The 20608-nt window shown below is 50.3% G+C and overlaps 1 long non-coding RNA gene across 1 annotated transcript; it reads left to right on the top strand.

Moving 5' to 3' along the window:
• Nucleotides 1-358: 358 nt before the first annotated feature.
• On the top strand, nt 359-6038 carry LOC113956201. Its single transcript, XR_003530775.1, has 3 exons — nt 359-908; nt 1234-3733; nt 4278-6038. It is a non-coding gene; the product is annotated as an uncharacterized LOC113956201 (long non-coding RNA).
• Nucleotides 6039-20608: the final 14570 nt, after the last annotated feature.

Here is a 20608-nt window from a genome sequence, read left to right on the forward strand (position 1 = left end):
TGATGACTTCATACCTCCTCTGCTTGCTTCCAGGAATTACTTTAAGTGTAATGACTGCTCTGGATTACTTTTTATCTCTGTTATTAATGTTACATTGACATTGTCTTGTTTCTTTGTAAAGTTTTGAGAACAAGAAGGCCCTAACTGTATCTTTTAGGTATTTTTTCCTCCAGCCTATTCCCCGAGCTGCCTGGAGAAATATCTCCCTGGTCTTTCAAGGTTCACAGCAGAATAAAGAAATTTAATAACCAAGTGACCTTAAGAAATAAACACATCTTTCTTTCTCTTTTTTTTTTTTTTTTTTTTCCCCCGTGTTCTTTTCCAGCGCTGCCACACAGAGGCAGAGTTGAGGCTGCTTCCAAACGGGAAAGAGCGAGGGAAGAAAATCCTTATCGCTTAGAAACGACCTGGATTTCCTGCTGGGGACACCGAGTCATTTTTCAAGGTGTGAAGGGCTTTTTCCTTGTCCAAGTTCAGGTTGTTTTTCCAAGATAAAGGGGATCTTGTGGTCAGTTTAGTCCTTCCCACCAACACACAACCACAGCTCGATCAAGACTGGGGTTACAAAAATCTCAAGTGTGTTTAAGTTCCGTGAAAAGAATTGCCCATTTAGAGCAAGCACAGGAAAAGGCTGAAGCACAAGCCCAGATAATTGTTTGACAGAGGGAAAATTAAGAGTATTTTAACCTCTTTTAGTGAAAGGTGTCCCTGCCCATGGTGGGGCATTGGAAGAAGATGGTCCTTAAGGTCCCTTCCAACCCAAACCATTCCGGGATATGTTCTTCTGTCCATGGGGCTGTTGGGTTTTGATACAGGATGAAGGATGATGAAGCAAAAAAGGCCTGTGTAATCAAGAAATCGTTCTTTTCCTGATGACATCTGCACCTCAGAAAAATCAAATCCCACAGGTAGGAGTGGGAGGGAAAAGACTCAGCTTCCTTTGGGCTTTGTTTTCTTTTGAGCTGAAAATGGGGAGAGGGGAAGACTGAAATGCTTGAATGTCTCATTTTTCCCAAAGTTAAACCCACAGAGATGAACAAATTCTACAAAATCCAATCCAAAGTGGTCAAAATGCACACAAATTGACCCACTGGGGGGGTTTTTTGCAGAATGTCGATTCCTTTCTAAATTCATTTCTATATTAATTTCTATATTCATTTCTGTTTGAAACGTGAACCAATTGAAGCAGCTCTATTTTTACATAATTTATCGTCTTCTCCCTGCTTTTTTAAGTGCCCTGAGGTACCCTGAGGACGAGCTGAGCACTAAACCAGGCAGATGAGCAGCAGGAGCCCGAGGTCTGACCTTCTGAAGGACCACTTGAGGAGAGCAGAGGCCTGGCCAGGTGATTATTCCAAGCTCTGCAGTGCCTGGATGAGGTACAGCATTGGAGCCCTGACCTCATTTATAGCTCCTGCATTTATGAAAAGCCAAGAGATTATGCAGAGAGCTTTCCTGAGGGTGATCATATGAGGCAGGAGACATGAAGTCATCGTCCTAAAGCCCAAGGTGAAATCAGGCTGTCCCAAAAAACCCCAGGCAGGCCTAGGGATGCATCTCGTAGTGCTGCAGGAAGGAAAACTGATCCAGCTTCATTTTTTTAGGGTGTTTTCCTAAGAGATCTCCTGAAGGGGACTTTGTGGTCAGTTTAGTCCTTCCAACCAACACACAACCACAATTTGATCGAGTTTAGGGTTATAAAAATACCAAGTGTCTGTGAATTTCATGAGTTGTCCAGTTAGAGTGAGCACTTCTGCCAGGCTGTTTCCTGGCTTTATCCTGTAGGGAAAGCTGGTATTTAAAATCTCACTCAGAGCAGTTTTCTGGTCTTAAGAGTTAGAAGACTAAAAATCAAGAGGCAATTACTTTTCTGTGGCTCAGCATTTCATTCCAGGCAGACAATCCAGGCATCAATTCTTCCCCCTGCAGAAAAAAATCCAGGCTTCCATGGGAAATAATTCAATCCTACCTGCCTGAACTGAAGCCCACAGAGGTGCCTCTGACTTCCCAGGAGCCAGGTTGGGCTCGGTGCCTGTGAACATGGCTTTCCCACTGCACATGGTTGGGAAGGATTAGAAGAACTCCCTGTCCTGCTTGGAAAAGCCCCCCTTGGAAAGCACATTCCCACCCAGCAGCCCAGTCCTTCTGCTCTGCAGCACCTGGGATATCCCAGCAAAGCCTCCCAGGGTCCAGAAGATCCCTGGGGCTTCAGGTTTTTGGGAGCTTGGGTGTGAGCAAAGACTTTCCCATGCTCAGCTCCTGCTGTTACACAACCCGTGCCCGCCTGCGGTTTGCGTCAGCTGCACAAAATGCACAGTTAAGGTTTGCTGCTTCCCACTTTGGAAAACCGCTTGGAAGACCTCGGAATTGCAACAGCCCTTCTCACAACCCATCAGCCTTTCCTCCCAGTGCTAAGAAACTCCAGTAACTGCTAATTATTCAGTAATTAAGTGTCTCTCCGGGGTTGTAATTGTGAGTCTGGTCTCTCCCCGTCACTGTGTGCTCGTTAGGTAGCAGTTTTCTCAAGGCCCAAACAAATTCTCTCCTTTCCATTTGATTGGATTACAAAATTGCTTTAAACTCTGTGGAGATGATTAGGAAAAGTGTGTTTTTGCGCAACAGTTGCCATGGGAACTAAAGGAGAGAGAGATCTTTATAAGCCACAAGTCAAGCAGATTGTGTTGCAGACAATTAATATTGTCTCGTTCGTTTGCTTTAACTCTTTTGTGCACTTATCCCAAAATAGTTTTTGTCTCTTTTTCCATGTCAAATGCTGTGTCTAAGAGATTCTGCTCCCTCGAGGATTCACCCCTCACTCTCTTGCAAGGCCATCCTGGTTAGTTACATCTTCCTCCTCTTCTTTGCCTCTTTGGTCTGGGGGCACCTCTGTGTGGGATTTGGTTTGGGATTGGGACACAAGTGTGGGAGAAGTGTCAAAGCTCCCATCCTGTCACTGGAACCAGAGCACATTGGTGGCTGAGCTGAGCAGCTCTAAATGCTTCTCCTGCACCAACCCCTCTGCTCTCTTTGCTAACACCCCAGACTCCTCAAACCTTCATTTCTTCTAATTCCATGTTTGACACTTTAGGGAAGAGAAGCTGATAACTGACCCAGTGCTGGTCCCTCTGCTCTCCTCTCTTTTCAAACCTTCTTCCTCCAGCCCCATCCCATCTCCTGAGTTCTCTCTCACCTGCCTTCTCCCACATCCTGCCATCCTCTGGCTCTCCCCTCACAGCACAGCTGTCACACCTTAAAAATAATTAGCAAAGGAATGTCCTTATTTTCCTCCAGACCTCTGCCTGACTCTTTGAACGGGAGGAATTCCCCTACCAAGGGAATTCAATAGTCATGCATTTAAAAAGCAGGCTCTTCCTCAGCCCCCTCCCCTGTGCAGTGCTGACCTCCTTCCTCTGGATTTGGGGTTGGATACAGGATTACTTATTTTCCCAGGGGCTGATCCATCATGCTGTTGTTTCAGTTCTCCACAAACAGCATTTCTGTCCCATCAGAGGCAGAAGCTGCTTTCAGTGTAGAAGCTGCTTCATTTTCAGGCCACTGTTCAGATCTCAGGGTTGTGATCCCAGTTCTTCCACCACCCCACCTGTTTCACAAGAGCAGCCACAGGATTTGAAAAAGGCAAGGGCCAAAATGCCAAACTTCCAGTTCCTGGTCAAAATCAGGGGAGAGTGAGATGACCTTAGAGAAACACAGGGGAGAGTCAGCATTGCATGAGGTAAGCCTCATCTTTTCCCTGGCTCCAGCCTCCAACTGATTTTGGCAGAAACCTTCCAGAATATCTGTTCTGAGGCAGCCTGGAACACGTCAGCAGGCAAGATCTCAGCTCAGGAAGATGGGAGGAGACTGAGAGCAGGGGCTTGCAGTGGGGAATGCTGGGCAGCCAGAAATGGAGGTGCTGGCACTTCCTCTGCTCACACCATTCTGCTGCAAAATAGGCACAAAGTAGAGAGCACAGAGCAAAGCACGTGTGTGTGCTCTTGCACACCCAACAGCCAGGCACAAAATGACCATCTCCTGCCCTCCAAATACTTATTTGCTCGGGGTTTACTCTGACCTGCTGATTTTCCATCCCTGAAAGTTGCTCTTGGTTCCAGGAGACAAGGAGTATTGTGCTGACTGAAACCCATTTGCTGCATTTTAGTCACAAGAAACCCGTTGCCTGGGGGCCAGCACAGGATTGTGCCTGAGGGTGTCCAAAGACATAGAAGGAAAAATGATATTAAAGGTGTTTTCTTGTAAAATGTCACTTTTTTTTGCAGGAGGAAGGTCTGGGCAGGTATTTTTGTACTGACTTGGGAGCTCCGGCAGACGTTACATGCACAGGGCATGACAAAAAATAGGCCATATTTAACTCATTATTCTCAGTCCATAAAAACATTCCACTTCAGGCTCGGTTTCTATCCTTAAAAATCCATGAGGCAGGAGAGATGTCAGCACACCTTGCATTTTCCCTGTCACCATGGAAAAGGAAGCCTGTGTAACCTGAGAAGCTGGAACCAGGCAAGAAGAACCAGAAAGTGTTTATTGTGGCCAGTGCTCCATGTGGATGCATTCCCAGCCAGCTGCCTTGTGCAGGCGGTAAAGATCCAAGCTCTATGTTCCCTGCAGTCTCTGAGGCTGGAGGAATTTCTCTGGGAAGCCTGTGTGGAAGTGGTGTTGCTTCTGAAGCCAAAAATAATTCTTTCAGATAGACAACTTAATCTGTAACAGGCCCTTTACCTCGCTGCTATCAGATAATGCTGGTGAGATGCAGGTCATGACCTTCTGGAGGATTATGGTGGATGATTAGATCAGATTAGATTAGATTATCTTCCTGGATAAGGTCAGGAGGGCCACGGGGTGAGAGGGAGATTTTCCACATATCCCCAGGCATCCAGGTGTTCTTGGGGGGGGATCACCTCACTCCTCCTTTTCTTTGCATCCCTGTTCCATCTATTTCAGCCTGCCCTGTGTGGGCACTGATGCCAACCTCTTTCTAGTCATATCCTTGCTGTTGAGATCAAACCCACTGTGCCAAGCAGAGCCACAGGCTGAGCCCTGGAAGCTTTTCCACCCTCGGAAGGAGATGGGCTGGCTGCTCTTGGCAGAAATCCTGCTGCTGCTTAATTGGAAAAAGGGTTTCAAATCAGGCTGGTATTTTTTCTTTAAGCAAGGCATCTCAAATGGAGAGCTCAGCATCAAAGAATCGAGCAGAGCAGCACAGAAACAGCAGCAAGAGCATCTAACAAGGCAGAGAATGTGAGTTCAGTGATTCCTGACCCTGGTGAGGCTGGAAAGGGAGACAGCGCTTCCAAAGTTGTCTTTGAGCACAAGGGAACATTTCTCCTCGTGACTTTTCTATTTTGCAGCAAAAAGAGAAGCACAGCAACAGAACAAAACTGTTCTTCCAGAAGGAACCATCACATCTAACCAAATATCTGCTCATTGACACTGAGGGGCTCCGAGTCAGGCTCACAAGAGCATGAACAGCACATCAGGATTTTGGATTTAACACCCCTTCCCCATTTCTCTGCCTGGAAAGACCTTCTCTGAGTAGCCTCATTGCTGATGGACATTTGCTCTCCTGGGCTGGGATTAGGATGGCAGAAACTTTGCAGCTTTCAAATCCAAACTCCCTGAGACTGGACAAGTTTTGATCTCACTCTGGACTTTATTATTTACATTTTCTTTTCACAGTCACGTGGTTTTGCCTTTGTACAGTGGGTGTGCATTGGCCACACTCAGGCAGCTTGTAAGGTTTCCTAAAAACTTCTGCTATTTTTACAACTAATATTGTTGTGTGCACTGCAGAAATTGCAGTCCCAGGCCCCAGGGAGTGTGAGGGACAGGCTGTGATAAGGGTGGGCTTGCTGGGTCACTCACAGGAGGGTTTTTTTGTCACTCTGTACCTTCCTCCACTGCTGCCACTGAGGCCCAAGGGGTTACACTGATCGAACTGCAGAGCAGGAGCTGGTTGTTCTTTATGTTCTCTGTAAATTCAAAGGGAAGCCTATTTTCACTAAAAACAAAATATGGATTTATTCACCCCTTTGCAATAAAAACAGAGTCATTTTAATATGTTTTCAGGGGATAATTGAGTTCAGTGATTCAGTGCTAAGAGCTCTGTCCCCTGTTCCTCAGAGGGTGTTCTCTCTGACACATTTATCCACATTCCTGCTGTGAAGAGCCCTGTAAGACCTGCCCACGCTGGAACTGCTGTGTGGGCTTATGCAAAATGTTCCTTCACCCACAGCTCCCTGCCTGCCTCTGCCTTAAAATGTCATTGAGAAACCTTCCAAGGAAGCTTATTGGAGGAGCTTCTTTCCTAGGAGTCTGCTCCAGCATGACCTGCAGGTAACAATCCCATCTCTGCTGCAGAATTAGTTCGAAAAATGATGGTTTGGTTTTGGCATTCAAAGGAAAAGAATAGGAACATGTTGTTATATCATAGAGTCACACACCGGTTTGGGTTAGAAGGGACCTTTAAAGGTCATCTTGTCCACTCCCCTTCCATGGGCAAGGACAACTTCAACTATCCCAGGTTGCTCCAAGCCCCATCCAAACTGGCCTGGAACACTTCCAGGGATCCAGGGCGGACACAGCTTCTCTGGGCAACCTGTGCCAAGGCCTCCCCACCCTCACACACAAGAATTCCTTCCCAATATCCCATCTAACCTTCCCCCCTGGCAGTGGAAAGCCACTCCCCCTTGTCCTGTTACTCCATCCCCATGTCCCAAGTCCCTCTCCAGCTCTCTTGGAGCCCCTTTAGGCACTGGAAGGGGCTCTCAGGTCTCCCTGGAGCCTTCTCTTCTCCAGATGAACCCCCCCAGCTCTCCCAGCCTAATCTCCAGATCAGAGGTGCTCCAGCCCTTGGAGCATCTCCATGGCCTGCTCTGGACCCACTCCAACAGGTCCATCTCCTTCCTCTGCTGAGGAGTCCAGACCTGGACACCACATGCCAGCATGGAGCTGCTGCTCCCATCTCTCAGGAACAGAAGATACAAGTGGTGGGGGACAGTGTGAAGGTCAAACACCAAACATGGGAAAAGTGGGACCCAGGGGTTTCTATCAAACATCTAAATCAGAGGCTGGAGAGACAAAAGGAATTTCAATGAAAAGAATACATAAAGGAGCAGCTTTTCCTGTGGCTCATTCTTGCCTCTCATTTTCATTTATTTATGCTTTTCCTCATGTCAACAACAGCCCCCTGTGCCCTTAGAATCAAACTGTACCTTCAGACAAGCAAACAAACAGGCAACAAAACACAAACTGTTTCATTTTCCTGGTACCAAAACGCAGCGCAGGGAGAGCAGGGAGAGGATCTGTCACTGCCTCACAGCTGAACTCTGCTCTTAAGCAAAATCCATCATAACTGCTCGTGCCTGAGCTGCAGTCCCAGGAATTCACCACCTCCTGGAAGTGCCTCCTGCACCAACGTGTCTCCTGCAGCAGCATCTCCTCCTCGCCTGTCTGCCGGGTGCAGGATGATAAGTCAGGTTTAATCATCTCCAAATCTTATTCATACAGCACTCGTTGTGTTTCAGCAGAAATTTGGTGCAGATCAGGAGCTCCTGAACACTTTAAAAGGCCCAATTTCACCAAGTTCATAAGAGAATTATAGAATCATATAATCCCAGAGTGGTTCAGGTTGGAAGGGACATTAAAGATCATCTCGTTCCAGCCCCCTGCCATGGGCAGGGACACCTTCCACTGGAACAGGTTGCTCCGAGCCCCATCCAACCTGACCTTGAATAGGTATGAGCTGACAGTAAACTCTTAGATAATGTGCATCATAAAGGGGACAGTTTGAGAATGTTTTCCTAGAGAACAAACCACCACCAAGGGGCAGAGCCTCTCTGCTCTGGAGCCGGGCTGGGAGAGCTGGGGGTGTTCACCTGGAGAAGAGAAGGCTCCAGGGAGAACTGAGAGCCCCTTCCAGAGCCTAAAGGGGCTCCAGGAGAGCTGGAGAGGGACTTCTGAGAAGGGTCTGGAGTGGCAGGACCAGGGGGAATGGCTTAAAAATGCCTGTGTGTGGCAACCACAGAGAAGATCCACCCTAACGAAATGCTTCCTGCAGGAATTGGATTCCCACTGGAAATGAAGTCATTATGCTGATTGTGTTTTTGGATGAGACAATGGCAGTGAGCAGCAGCTCTGGCTGATGGATCCCATCTCCTTATCTCTGGGGTAGGGAGACAAATCAGGAGAGCAAGGGCCACATGGCTGCAAATGCTTCTGGCTCTGCCCCAAAAAAATGGGCAGGGAAAAGGCTCTAAAGTGATTTATGTAGTGGCCAGAGGACAGAGGACTTTTCAGGATGATGTCCCAGCTGTGGTGGCATTCCCAGGCAGAGTGTACTCTCCCTGTCCAGTCTGAGTGACAGGCACTTCCCATTCTGTGGCTGGAGAGCTGCTGGGTGAAGGAATGGCTGTCTGGTGTTGGGAATGCAAAGATCTCCTGTGTATAGGATGAACAACGGGAAAAGGAGCAGGAGAAGGATGGGGACCAAAGGTTGTCAGCAGCAGAGGTGGGGTCAGACCCAATCTCCTCTGTGAGATCTCCATAGAGCTTCCTGGTTTTGAAGACATGGGCTGACCTGTTGTTGAAGATCTGGTGCTGACCCGGTGGAAAGGAGGTAAAGAAGATTTTAGGATGCTCTTGGAACACCCACAATTCCAGCTGGGGCTTGAGCACAGCTTCGTCATCACGGTTTGATCAACAGCCTGTGCTGCTGCCTCTCCTCCCCCTTTTGTTTTTAAGGTTCTTTAGTCACATAGGAAAATGTCAGGCTATAAAAAACTCCCAGAACAAAATCAAAAGCCCAAGCAAGAAGGAAAACACAGCTGCAATTCCGAGGTTGCTTTTCAGGTTGGCTGTGACCGAAATCCTTTCAGCACAATCCTTTCCGACGCCACACGAAGGCAAAACACCCCTGGAGACCAAGGATCCTGATTGGGTTGGGGACAGATGAAGTAAAACTGATCTAAATTGTTCTATTCAAGTCACTAAATTGGTGATATTAGGACAAATTTCTTCACCAACAGGGTGGTCAGACATTGGAACAGACTGCCCAGGGCAGTGGTGGAGTCCCCATCCCTGGAGGGATTTCAAAGCTGTGTGGATGTGGCACTTGGGAACGTGGGTTTGTGTTGGGCTTTGCAGTGCTGAGGGAACAGTTGGACTCCATGATCTTAGAGGACTTTTCCAACCCAGAGCTGATCCCAGTTTCCAGGAAGGCAACAGGGAGCTTGGTGCTGGCACAGCCAGGTTCCCATCCCAGCTCTGGGATCATTCGCCTTCTCCCCTTGTATCCTTGTGGCCAGAGGCCAATGGGCAGAGCAGAAACCCCACACACATCCAGCTGGCAACCAGCAGGAGCTTCCCAAACCCTGTGGCACTGGAGCAGACAGACAATTTATCCCTCTCCAACCCCGTGATGTGAAGGATCGTGTCCCTGTGGAGCTGGTGCAGAGCCAGGGATCACTCCTGTGAAAGCAGCACCAGGGGAAAGCACAGCCATCCCTGGAAAAGTGCTGCCTGGGAGATTTTAGTGATTTAGATGGAGTTTGGGGCTATCCAAAGCCACTTTTAACACTGGGCAGGAGCAACCTGGAGACAGAAGACTGTGTCCCTATTATTGGAGATGCAGGAGCCTGTGGATGCTCAGTGCCCTGACACAGCAGGTACAGCCCCAGTGTCACTCCAGGCCAGCTGTCCTGTGCTGTGACAGGATGCTGTGCCACCCCATCCCCCCCACCTGCTCCACATTCCCTTGCAGTGAGGATGGGCAGATGGGCTCATCCACGTTCCCACCACAGAGCCAGATGGGATCGGGATCCGGGGCTGGACTCAAGCTGCCAAGAGGCAACGCAGCAATTCCAGAAGTCTTTGAAGAAATCTGGGCTCCCAGCCACTGCTGGAGCAGTGAGGCCACAGTCTGACGTGTGGAGTGCCTGCATCATCCCTGAGGAAGGTCTTTGTGAAAGCCAAAAAGCTGGGGAGGCAGAGTATGGAAGGGAGACTTCTGGAGACTTTGCAAAAAGACATACCACATACAGGCTAGGAATGATGCAGGTCCTGGGAAAACACCTGAGGGATAAATCACATATATTGTCCTACTGTGACAGCATCATCTTGATCAGAGGGATGGAGCACCTCTCCTACAAGGAAAGGTTGAGAAAATTGGGATTGTTCAGCCTCGAAAAGAGATGGCTTAAGGGGGACCTTACTGTGGTCTTCCTGTACCTGAAAGTTGCTACAAGAAAGATGGAGAGGAGCTTTAGACAAGGGCCTGGAGTGACAGGACAGGGGGGAATGGCTTCCCACTGCCAGAGGGCAGGGTTAGATGGGATATTGGGAAGAAATTCTTCCTGTGAGGTTGGTGAGGCCCTGGCACAGGTTGCCCAGAGAAGCTGTGGCTGCCCCATCCCTGGAAGTGTCCAAGACCAGGTTGGATGGGGCTTGGAGCAACCATGGACACAGGGAAGGTGTCCCTGCCCATGGCAGGAGGGTGGAACGAGATGGAGCTTAAGGCCCCTTCCAACCCAAACCATCCTGGGATTCTCTGATCTTAAGCTGACAGCTGGAGAGATGAACCACGTGCACCATGGGATGAGCAGCAGGGCTGTTTCTCTGATCTTACCCAAATGGGGCTCCTGAGAGAGAACTGTCTGGAAATTCAGACAAAAACAGTGATTTTAGTACACACACATCATCAAACAATGCAGAGGCAGTGCAATCCCACTGTGCCATTCCCAGGGGGAAGAGGTATGTGCTGGAGACCTTTTTGATCTAATAAAAACACTGCATAATGATACCCAACGGCTGAGAGCTCGAGTCTGAAAAATTCCAGCTGGAAATAAGATGCACATTTTTAACGGGAGCTTGTGAATCACTGTAAGAGATTGCCAGGGGATGGGATAAATGCTCCCTCACATGGAACCTGGTGGACACACCTGGGAGGGGGATGTTCTTCCATCCTCATGGAACCACTGCCAGCCTGTGCCCAGCAGATCAAAAGTGCTGCACAGCACGGTGCCTCTGCCTTAAAATCCAGGATATGCTTTTTTCAATGGAAAATGGCCCTACATGGAAACACAGGCGGGTTTGGGTTGGTAGGTACATTAAAGGTCATCTCATTCCATCCCCCTGCCATGGGCAGGGACACCTTCCACTAGCCCACGTTGCTCCAAGCCCCATCCAACCTGGCCTGGAACACTTCCAGGGATGGGGCAGCCACAGCTTCTCTGGGCAACTTCAGCCAGGGCCTCACCACCCTCACAGTCAGGAATTTCTTCCCAGTTATCTCTTCTAAATCTCTCCTCTTTTAGTTTAAAACCATTCCCCCTTCTTCTGTCCCTCCATCCCTTGTCCCCAGTCCCTCTCCAGCTCTCCTGGAGCCCCTTTAGGCCCTGGAAGGGGCTCTAAGGTCTCCTTTGAGCCTGCTTTTCTCCGGGTTGAACACCCCAGACCTCTCAGCCTGTCTCCAGAGCAGAGGTGCTCCAGCCCTCACAGCATCTTAGGAGAGGGCTGCAAAGCCACTGCTTCTTCCATACTCGATTTCCACGGCTGTTTCCCAAACATTTTTCCTGCTCCCCACAACAAACACCAGATGCCAGCATTTCACCCCACGTTTGACCTACAGGTTTGGAAACAAGGGCCTGTGCCACACCCAGCTTTTGTTCAGTTGATCACCAAGACACGTCTCTATTTGCTCAGTGACCCAAGATGGGAAGTCACCACGTCTTAATCTGGCAGAACACGGGCCCAGGGAATACACTTGTAACACTCTCATTTAATTTATTCGCACAATCAGATTAACAAATGAATTTGTGCCGAGCCCCGTCTCTTTTACAGTCCGTGGATATTTCTCCGAGCATCTGGATGTCTGACAGTTTGTTTACATGATCACTGACATGAATAACTTAAATTATTTGGCTTAGCATCCTCAGCAGCCTCTATTGGAGCAGCCTGCAGTGGCAGCTCCCGAGGAATTTTAATGAGCTGTTAACAATGCGAGAGGGTTTTGTTGTTGTCTGCGGACACGGGCGAAAGGACAGGGGAGTGACACCTATGGCGGGGCACAAAAGGATTAATAACCCGTTCTCAGCGCGTCCCTGTGGCTGAGCTGCCTGCCGAGGTGGCCCATCCCCAGGCCAGAGCACAGACCCTTTCCTGATCCCCCAGGGAACGACATGGAGCTGTGCTAGGGGAGATTTAGGTTGGATTTTAGGGAAAGGTTCTTCTCCCAGAGGGTGGTTGGGCACTGACCAGGCTCCCCAGGGCAGTGGTCATGGTCCCAAGGCTGCCAGAGCTCCAGGAGGGTTTGGACAATGCTCTCAGGGACAGGGTGGGATTGTTGGGGTGTCCTGTATAGGGACAGGAGTTGGACTCGATGATCCTTGTGGGTCCCTTCCAGCTCAGGATATTTCATGATTCTGTAATTCCATGACCTGGCAGGGTGGCAGGAACTGTGCTGTCACCTCTCAGCTTGTCCTCTTCGAGGAGACTCATTGGAAAGGAAAGGGGTCATGGTCACTGCCCAGTTCTCCTCCATCCTCCAGTCAGGTTCCTCTCCAGCACTGGCTTGTGAGGGTGGTGAGGCCCTGGCACAGGTTGCCCAGAGAAGTTGTGGCTGCCTCATCCCTGGAAGTGTCCAAGGCCAGGCTGGACGGGGCTTGGAGCAATCTGGGCTAGTGGAAGCTGTCCCTGCCCATGGCAAGGGGTTGGAACAAGATGGTCTTTAAGGTCTTTTCCAACCCAAACCATTCCGTGATTTTACATGCAGGGATGGCAGAATTTGTCCAACAGTTGTATTAGGCAGCAGCTGTCCTGGAGGATGGGATTTCAGATAGAAAGGCATCAATAAAAGAAAAAAATGGATTTTACTGTAATATCCCACAAGGGAGGATTTTATAATGTAAATATGGAATCTCTGCACCAGAGCCAGTCACTTCCCACTGACCAGCACGTGGGAAAATGGCACATCCAGTTTTCTCCAAGTCAAGGATCTTCTGAAACACCTCTTAGAGCTATTTATTGATATTAATTTATACCAATTTATTAACTCAAACAAAGTGACACCTGAACCTCACTCTCCACACCACTCCGGGGAGCGCAAAGCAACATCCCACCAAAAGAAAATCACCCCCCTGGACACGGGTGGCACTCGGGGACCACATGAGACACAGTCCCACCGTGGATGAGCAGCAACAGCCCTGCAGGAGGAGAGGCTGGAGGCTCGGAAGGAGCAGCTAAAACGGGATTTGCTCACTCTCCTGTTTTAGCAGCGCTTCAGTCAGAGCAACCCGCATTCCCTGGATATTTTTATCTGGCGCAGTTCGGGAGCGCGTTCCTTGGGAAAGCGGCTGCCTTACACAACGTCCCCGACCCGCCGCCGTCCCCACAGCCTGGCAGCCCCTCTGGGTGCTCCATCCCCGTGGTCCCCATGGCCCCGTGCCGTGAGGGGGATGTGGAGAGCTCGGGAAGGGTTTGGGGAGAACCAGGAGCAACGCGTGTCCTCACCGTTGTGTGTTAGAGGAAGGAAGAACCTTCCTGGAAAAAAAACCTTTGGAAGTTGAATTGTTTCCCTCTGCAGTGGCCATTTTGGAGGGGAGCTTGACGGGAGATGTCCTCCATGTGGATGGAGAAGGAGCCACTGCTCCCTGAGAGTCTCCCTTCACTTATAAAATCCTCAGGTGTGTTGACCAGGCCCTGAAGAGCCACCTCTGGCTTCTACCTGGCTCTGGCTTTCCCTGCCACCCTTCCAGAGCATCCTGGGGATGGCACCTTCTGCTGGACACATTTCCTTGCCAGGAGATGTTACCATATACTTTTAAAGGCACTGCTGGGAAGAGAGCAGCTGAGGTGCCCTGGAGGCAGGCTGAGGCTGGCAGACCATGGAAGTGCCAATATGGACAGACAGATCAATGTTTAGGAATTAAAACCACCAGCAGCAGGGTCTCTGCCATATTCCTTTGCCTGCAGATTAAAGCTTCCTGTGGGCTGCTTGGAATTTTGCTATGAAAAGTAATTTCTCCTATAAATATAATGAGTCAGTGATGCCTGGGAACTGTTGTGTTGGAAGAGCTTTCTTACCTCCAGAGTCATCCTCTCTCAAAAAGGCAAATGTCTTATTTGTTCCTTACTTGGATAAAGATTTTTCTTTCGCATTTATTATTTCCTGCTGCTGCTCTGTGAGTCAGGACACCTTGTACAGACACTGTAAAGTTGTGTCATTCTACAGCTGGTTATTTATGTAAGGGTAGATAATGACAACCATTAATTGGTATTTAAGGAGTTGTATTCAGTCCCCCGGCAGCTTTTGTGCTTCACAAAGGCAGAACCACAGCTGCAATGAGCACCATTGGAGAGAACGTCCTCACCAGGGCTACTCAGGGCTAAAGAAACACCCTAAAAATTGAATTAATGGACTCTTTTGAAAGCCAGAATGAGGGTGATTCAAGCCACTTGATGCCGAGGTCAGTGTCCCACAGAGACCAGACCTTGGAAAACATTTTCAAATACAGACTAAATGAGGGGAACTTGTAAAGTGTTTCCAAAACCATAAATCCTCTGCATGAAGCAGCAGGTGGAGAGACACAGTATTCACAGATCCAGATCCAGAGACCACTCTTTGGGGATGGCTTGAGTTTTAAGGTTTTTGGGATTCAGTCTTTGCCACCACAGGATGTAACAAAAATGTTGCCCAGAGAAGCTGTGGCTGCCCCATCCCTGGAAGTGTTCCAGGCCAGGTTGGACAGGGCTTGAAGCAACATGGGCTGGTGGAAAGTGTCCCTGCCCATGGCAGGGGCTTGGAACAAGATGGGATTTAGGGTCCCTTCCAACCCAAACCAGTCTGTGATTCTGTGAAAGCTTTTCCATTTTTGTTCTAGCTGTTTAGATAACCAGTGAGGCTCCCCTTAGCTTATAAGATTTTTTTCCACAACCAGACAGTATTTGCAGTGTGGGGATATCTGTCAAAAATGATTCATTCCTTCCCCTCCTCTCCCTGCTGATATTTTCCTCCCAGCCATAATAATATGCATTTTTCTCTCTTAATCTTCCTCACACTTCTGCATTTGGGATATTTCATGCCCCAGGAAAGGGCTGGTGAGAGCAGAGGTGGGTTCCCCCTTGCAGGAAGGGAAGACCCAGAGTGTGGCACAGGGACTTGTGTGCCAGCCACCTCCTCTCCCTGGAGATCACAGAGGCACAGAATCATGGAATGGTCTGGGTTGGAAGGGACCTTAAAGACCATCCAGTGCCACCCCCTGCCACGGGCAGATGGGCAGGGACACCTTCCACTAGCCCAGGTTGCTCCAAGCCCCGTCCAACCTGGCCTTGGATACTACCAGGGATCCAGGGGCAGCCACAGCTTCTCTGGGCAACCTGTGCCAGTGATATGACACAGCCAACCTGGCATTGCCTCCAGCACTGTGTGACCAGGCTTGATGTCCCCAAGCCAGCACAGGCCCAGCCCAGACCTCCTCCATTATTACCACTTGCAGATTTATATGAAAATGCTCCAAGGGTAGAGCCCCTCTGCTCTTGAGCCAGGCTGGGAGAGCTGGGGGGGTTCACCTGGAGAAGAGAAGGCTCCAGGGAGAGCTGAGAGCCCCTTGCAGTGCCTAAAGGGGCTCCAGGAGAGCTGGAGAGGGACTGGGGACAAGGGATGGAGGGACAGGACACAGGGAATAGCTTTCCACTGCCAGAGGGCAGGGTTAGATGGGATATTGGGAAGGAATTCCTGGCTGTGAGGGTGGTGAGGCCCTGGCACAGGTTTTCCAGAGAAGCTGTGGCTGCCCCTGGATCCCTGGAAGTGTTCCAGGCCAGGTTGGATGGGGCTTGGAGCAACCTAGAATAGTGGCAGGTATCTCTGCCCATGGCAGGGGTTGGAATGAGCTGAGCTTTAAGGTCCCTTCCAACCCAAACCATTCCAGGACTTCATGATATTTAAATCCCCTTGGACCAGCTTTGGAATCCACAGCCCAGGCTCCCCAGGATCCCGTTACCCCGTGCCGGTGCGAAGGTTCAGGGAAGCAGCTGCTGAGCAGATATAAATAGGGAGCTTGAGGAGCCTGTTTCCAAGTGCAAACAGCAGAGATGGCTTTGCTCTGCTTGGATGGTGCTAAATTTTCCCGAGCTCGGTAACAGGGAAGACAATGGAGATCTCAGAGGTTGGGATCCCATTCTCTACCTGCCTTCGCCTCCGTGATTTCATCTGCCCACCTCCTGCTCCTCCCCCAGCAAACCCCCGCCCCTGGGCACGAATGGAGCTGCTGCCAGAGAGGATTAAGAGGGAAAGGGAGCCAAGAAGCCACCTGTCCTGCCTGCATATCCCTCTTGGAAAGCAGGCTGCTCTGATGGAAGGTGTTTGCACCGATCATTGCAGCAGGATGGGTATCACACCTTCTCCCACACTCCCCACCTCCCCGTGGGGCCTTTCTGCTCCATCCCATTCCTTCCCCAGCCCTGACCACATCCCACCTGAGCCCACAGTCTCCATGGGGTCTTCAAGAGAACATCTCAATTCAGATCCAAGTCCCCGAACCACCAGAGGAGGTCACTTGGAGAAGGGTCACTCAGCTCCTGCTGATCATGGCTGGGGACACTCCCAGCCCAGAGTTCACCACGTATGGCCATCCTTAAATGTACACCCCTTCCATTCCAGAGCGTCCTTTCCCAAATCCACTCCCTTGTGCAGTCTTGGTGTCAGCAGATGCTGCTCCTTTTTGCTGCCTGTTCCAGATGGGATTGTTTCGTCTCCAGATTTCTCAATGCACTCAAGTCAGAGCTTGCAATTTCCTTTCAGATGCAGTAAGTTCCTGCATAATTTTCAGTTCACTCTTCATTTGTGGGTGATGAATAGAGGAGGGTGTTCTCCACCAAAGGCAGTTTATTAAAATGCAAATAAACTTCAGGCTGAAGGTCCATTGGAGCACTGAAAATCCCGTGCATTGGCAGGGAATATGAAATCTGGTCCCAAGAAGAACTTGAGGAGCAGAATATTTTTAAGGAGGGGAGACAACATCATCCCCCACCACAAACACTCCCCACCTCCTCCTACTGAGAGACCTTTAGTGGTGGCTTAAGGCATCACCCCAAGGTCTGGACAGCCAGAGCTGGCATTTCCCATGCCAGGTCTCCTTGGAAAAGTTCAGTCAGAGCAGGTCAGCCACTTCTGAGGAAGAAATAAAAGCGGCAGGGGAGGGTGGACAAGTCTCTTTGGAGACTTGATATATTGGTAGCCATGGCACCTGCCTGTGCTGGGCATGGGTGGTGCCTGGGAAGATCTTTTGGGAGAGATGTTCTCCCTGCTCACCTCTGGTCTACCTGTGGCTCCCAACATTCCAAATCCCCTGGAGCCTGGAGCTGCTCCTCGGTGGGATACTCTTGCTGGAGCAGGGATGTTCCCCTCTGTTCCGTGATCTCAGCAGCCCTCTGAAAACACCATGGAGCACCATCCTGGATGGATGGTGGTCTCCAAGGCTGGTCCTGCTGCCAAATGCTCTGTCCTGGGGTGTCCCAGGCCTCCCAGGTGTCACCCAGTGACACCCGAAAACATTCCCTCTCCTTGGGCAGAGGAAACCCACCCTATCCTGGTCACACAGGCAGCACTCAACACCCACAGCCCTGGGGATCCAGATGCTGAAGGAGCTCATGGATGCTCCGGATTCAGGAACACAGGATGGGAAGTGTGGGCACATCTCCTCCTTATTTGTGGCTAAAGCTGCCTGGCAGTTTTGGAATCCAAGAGGCTGAACAGGGTCAGAATGGCCATGGACTGCCTTCCATGGGGACTGGAGTGACAGGACAAGGGGGAATGGCTTCCCACTGAGGGAGGACATGGTGGGATACTGGAAAGAAATTCTTCCCTATGAGAGCAGTGAGGCCCTGGCACAGGTTGCCCAGAGAATCTGTGGCTGCCCCTGGATCCCTGGAAATGTCCAAGGCCAGGTTGGATGAGGCTTGGAGCAACCTGGGCTAGTGGAAGGTGTCCCTGCCAATGGCAGGGGGTTGGAATGAGATAATCTTTGAGGTCTCTTCCAACCCAAACCATTCCACAATTCTATAATTCTATGGATCATGACACAGACCCAATTCCTGTCATCCCAGGTGGTCACTGCCTGAAATAAACCCCTCAAAGCCTTCCAGCACCCAGTCCTGGAGGAGCTACAGGCTGAGGGAGGAGGGATAAGGGAGCACATCCTGGAAGGGTGAATGCTGCTCTTTGCTGGGGATCCATCCCAATCCCTGCCCACAGGGGACATTCCCAGCTCTGCCAGTCCCCAGGAAGCTGTGTCACTTGTTGATTAATGTTCCTGTGTCCATCTGCAGCCAGGGAGGCCAAAGCTGTGACCAAAATCTATCCAGGTTGCCATGGCAGCAGGGAAAAAAAAATTAAAAAAAAAAATAAAAAGGGAAAAAGCAAATCCTAGGGATGGGAGAAGGGATCTCCAACATAATAAAAAGCCAAGATGATCTCAGTGCCAGCACAAACCCAGTGGAAGCTCCTGGGAGAAGAGGCAGGGGAGGTGTTGGCACGGGGAGTGGATGATAGATGGATGCAGAGCAGTCGTGGGAAGAGGAGGGGGAGGAAGACGGGCACAATGTTACCTGTTTGTCACTCTGCTTCAGGGAGGGAAAAAACCCATCAGAGCCTTGTGGGATGCAGGGACCAGGTGGAGACACTGTCACAGCCCACAGCCTCAGAGAAATTCCCTTTCTGACATGGGAAAATGCTTCAGAATTTCCTTGTCCTGTCCCACCTGTGCCTCATGCTGGAGGCCCCAGGCCAGGCACCAGCGCTTACCACCGGCTCCTGGATGTCCAGTGGTTGAAAGAACCCACCAAAGTGGATTTGTTCCTCACCAGGGCTTTTCCAAGGTCCGAGGTCTCCCACTTTTCTTTTGCACGCTGATTTTTCCCAGTCCTGTTCCCCACGCCCCTCTCTGCTGGACACCCAGCAGCTCTGCCCTAAGACACAGGGACAGAGAATCATGAAATCCCAGAATGGTTTGGGTGGGAAGGGACCTTAAAGCTCATCTCATCCCACCCTCTGCCATGGGCAGGGACACCTTCCACTAGCCCAGATTGCTACAAGCCCCATTCAACCCGGCCTTGGACACTTCCAGGGATGAGGCAACCACAACTTCTTTGTTGAAGTCCCCAAACCTTCCATTTTCCTGGGATTTCAGCAGCTCTTTCAAATTGCAGTGGTTGTAGTGAGTGGGTGGCTGAAGTCTCCATAAAAATGATGCTTTCCTGGAAAAATCTTTTGGTGTTTCTCTGCTAAAAATCAAAGCCAAAAGCAGGGAGGAAGCAGGAGTTATGGGCAAGAACCTTCAGAATAGTGTCCAGCAGGTCCTGGCCCTCTAATTCAGCCACACCAGGGAGAGGGCTATGCCTGGTCACTGCTCCCCTTCCAGCCAGGACACTCTTACCTGGCTGTTGTTGAATCTGTGGGAGTTACACACATCTCTTGGCTGTCTGTGAGCCTGAAGTAATTTCCTGTGGAGCAACCATGGAGCACCAACATCCTGGCATCCACCTTTTGCTCTTCCCGTGGTCCAGACATCTCCTTTCCCTCAAGCTCCTTCAGGATGCTCAGGCTGCAGAGCTGCCTCTCAGCTCCAGCACGGCAAAGGCAGTCAGGGAAAAAAGGGAAAGGTTTTGCCTGGAGAGGGTTTGGTACCTGCATCAGGTGACATTCCCCTGGCAAAGTCACACTGCCTTGAGGTGTGTCTGCCTGGAGCAATGCCTCAGGCAAGGAGTTACACAGTTCTTCCCTCCTAAAATCCTGCTGCGTCACCAGGACAGCAAGGACCCTCCGGGAGAGAAGTGTCAGCCTGTCACAGAGAAGGTGCACTGAGGACAGTTCAGCTTCCAAATAACATGTCCCATGAGATGTTTTCTTCCCACATCCTCTCCATCATCTACTCTCACAGTGTCTGGACCGGATGGGATGCACATCTTCTTCCACCCCTGAGGCCAGGCTGGGTGCCTGGGTGCTGGATCCCCCAAATACACAGGGAATGTGCGTGTGGTTGGCACCAACATCCCCAAAGAAGGATCTCCAACTTTTTTGATGTTCACCTTGGTAGCAGAAGAGCAAGAGGTGGCAATGGTGTGGAAGAGCAGCAACTGGACATCCATGGACACTCTCTGATGGATTGGATGTTGCCCCAGGATGTTGCCCAGCATCCTCCCTGAGCTCCCCTGCCACCTGGGAGGGCATCAAACCAAAAAACCATAGAATATCTCAAAATGCCAATATCTCTCTGTTTTGCCCTTTTATTGAGATTTGAAATGTGACTTTGCCAGCCAGAGGTGGGCCTGCACAAGGAGTGGGCCGTCAGGAACGGGAACATGCCTGGTTTGCTTCCCTCACATCTCCTCAGCGCTTCCACCACCTCCCTGATTCATCCGAGCGTGTCACTGCACGGCAACAGCCTGGTGGGAACACCCACGCCGTGTTCCCCGAGGTGGGAAGAGGGGGAGATGTGCCAGGGAGCTGGAAGCAGCCATTCCTCTGTGAGGGGTGAGTGTGGGATCAGTGCCACCAATCCCACCCAGGGCTGGAGCATGGGATCAAGGACAGCAATCCCAC

Source organism: Corapipo altera, unplaced genomic scaffold (genome assembly GCF_003945725.1).
Source record: "Corapipo altera isolate COAL_440 unplaced genomic scaffold, ASM394572v1 169, whole genome shotgun sequence".
In the NCBI taxonomy this organism is placed as follows: domain Eukaryota; kingdom Metazoa; phylum Chordata; class Aves; order Passeriformes; family Pipridae; genus Corapipo; species Corapipo altera.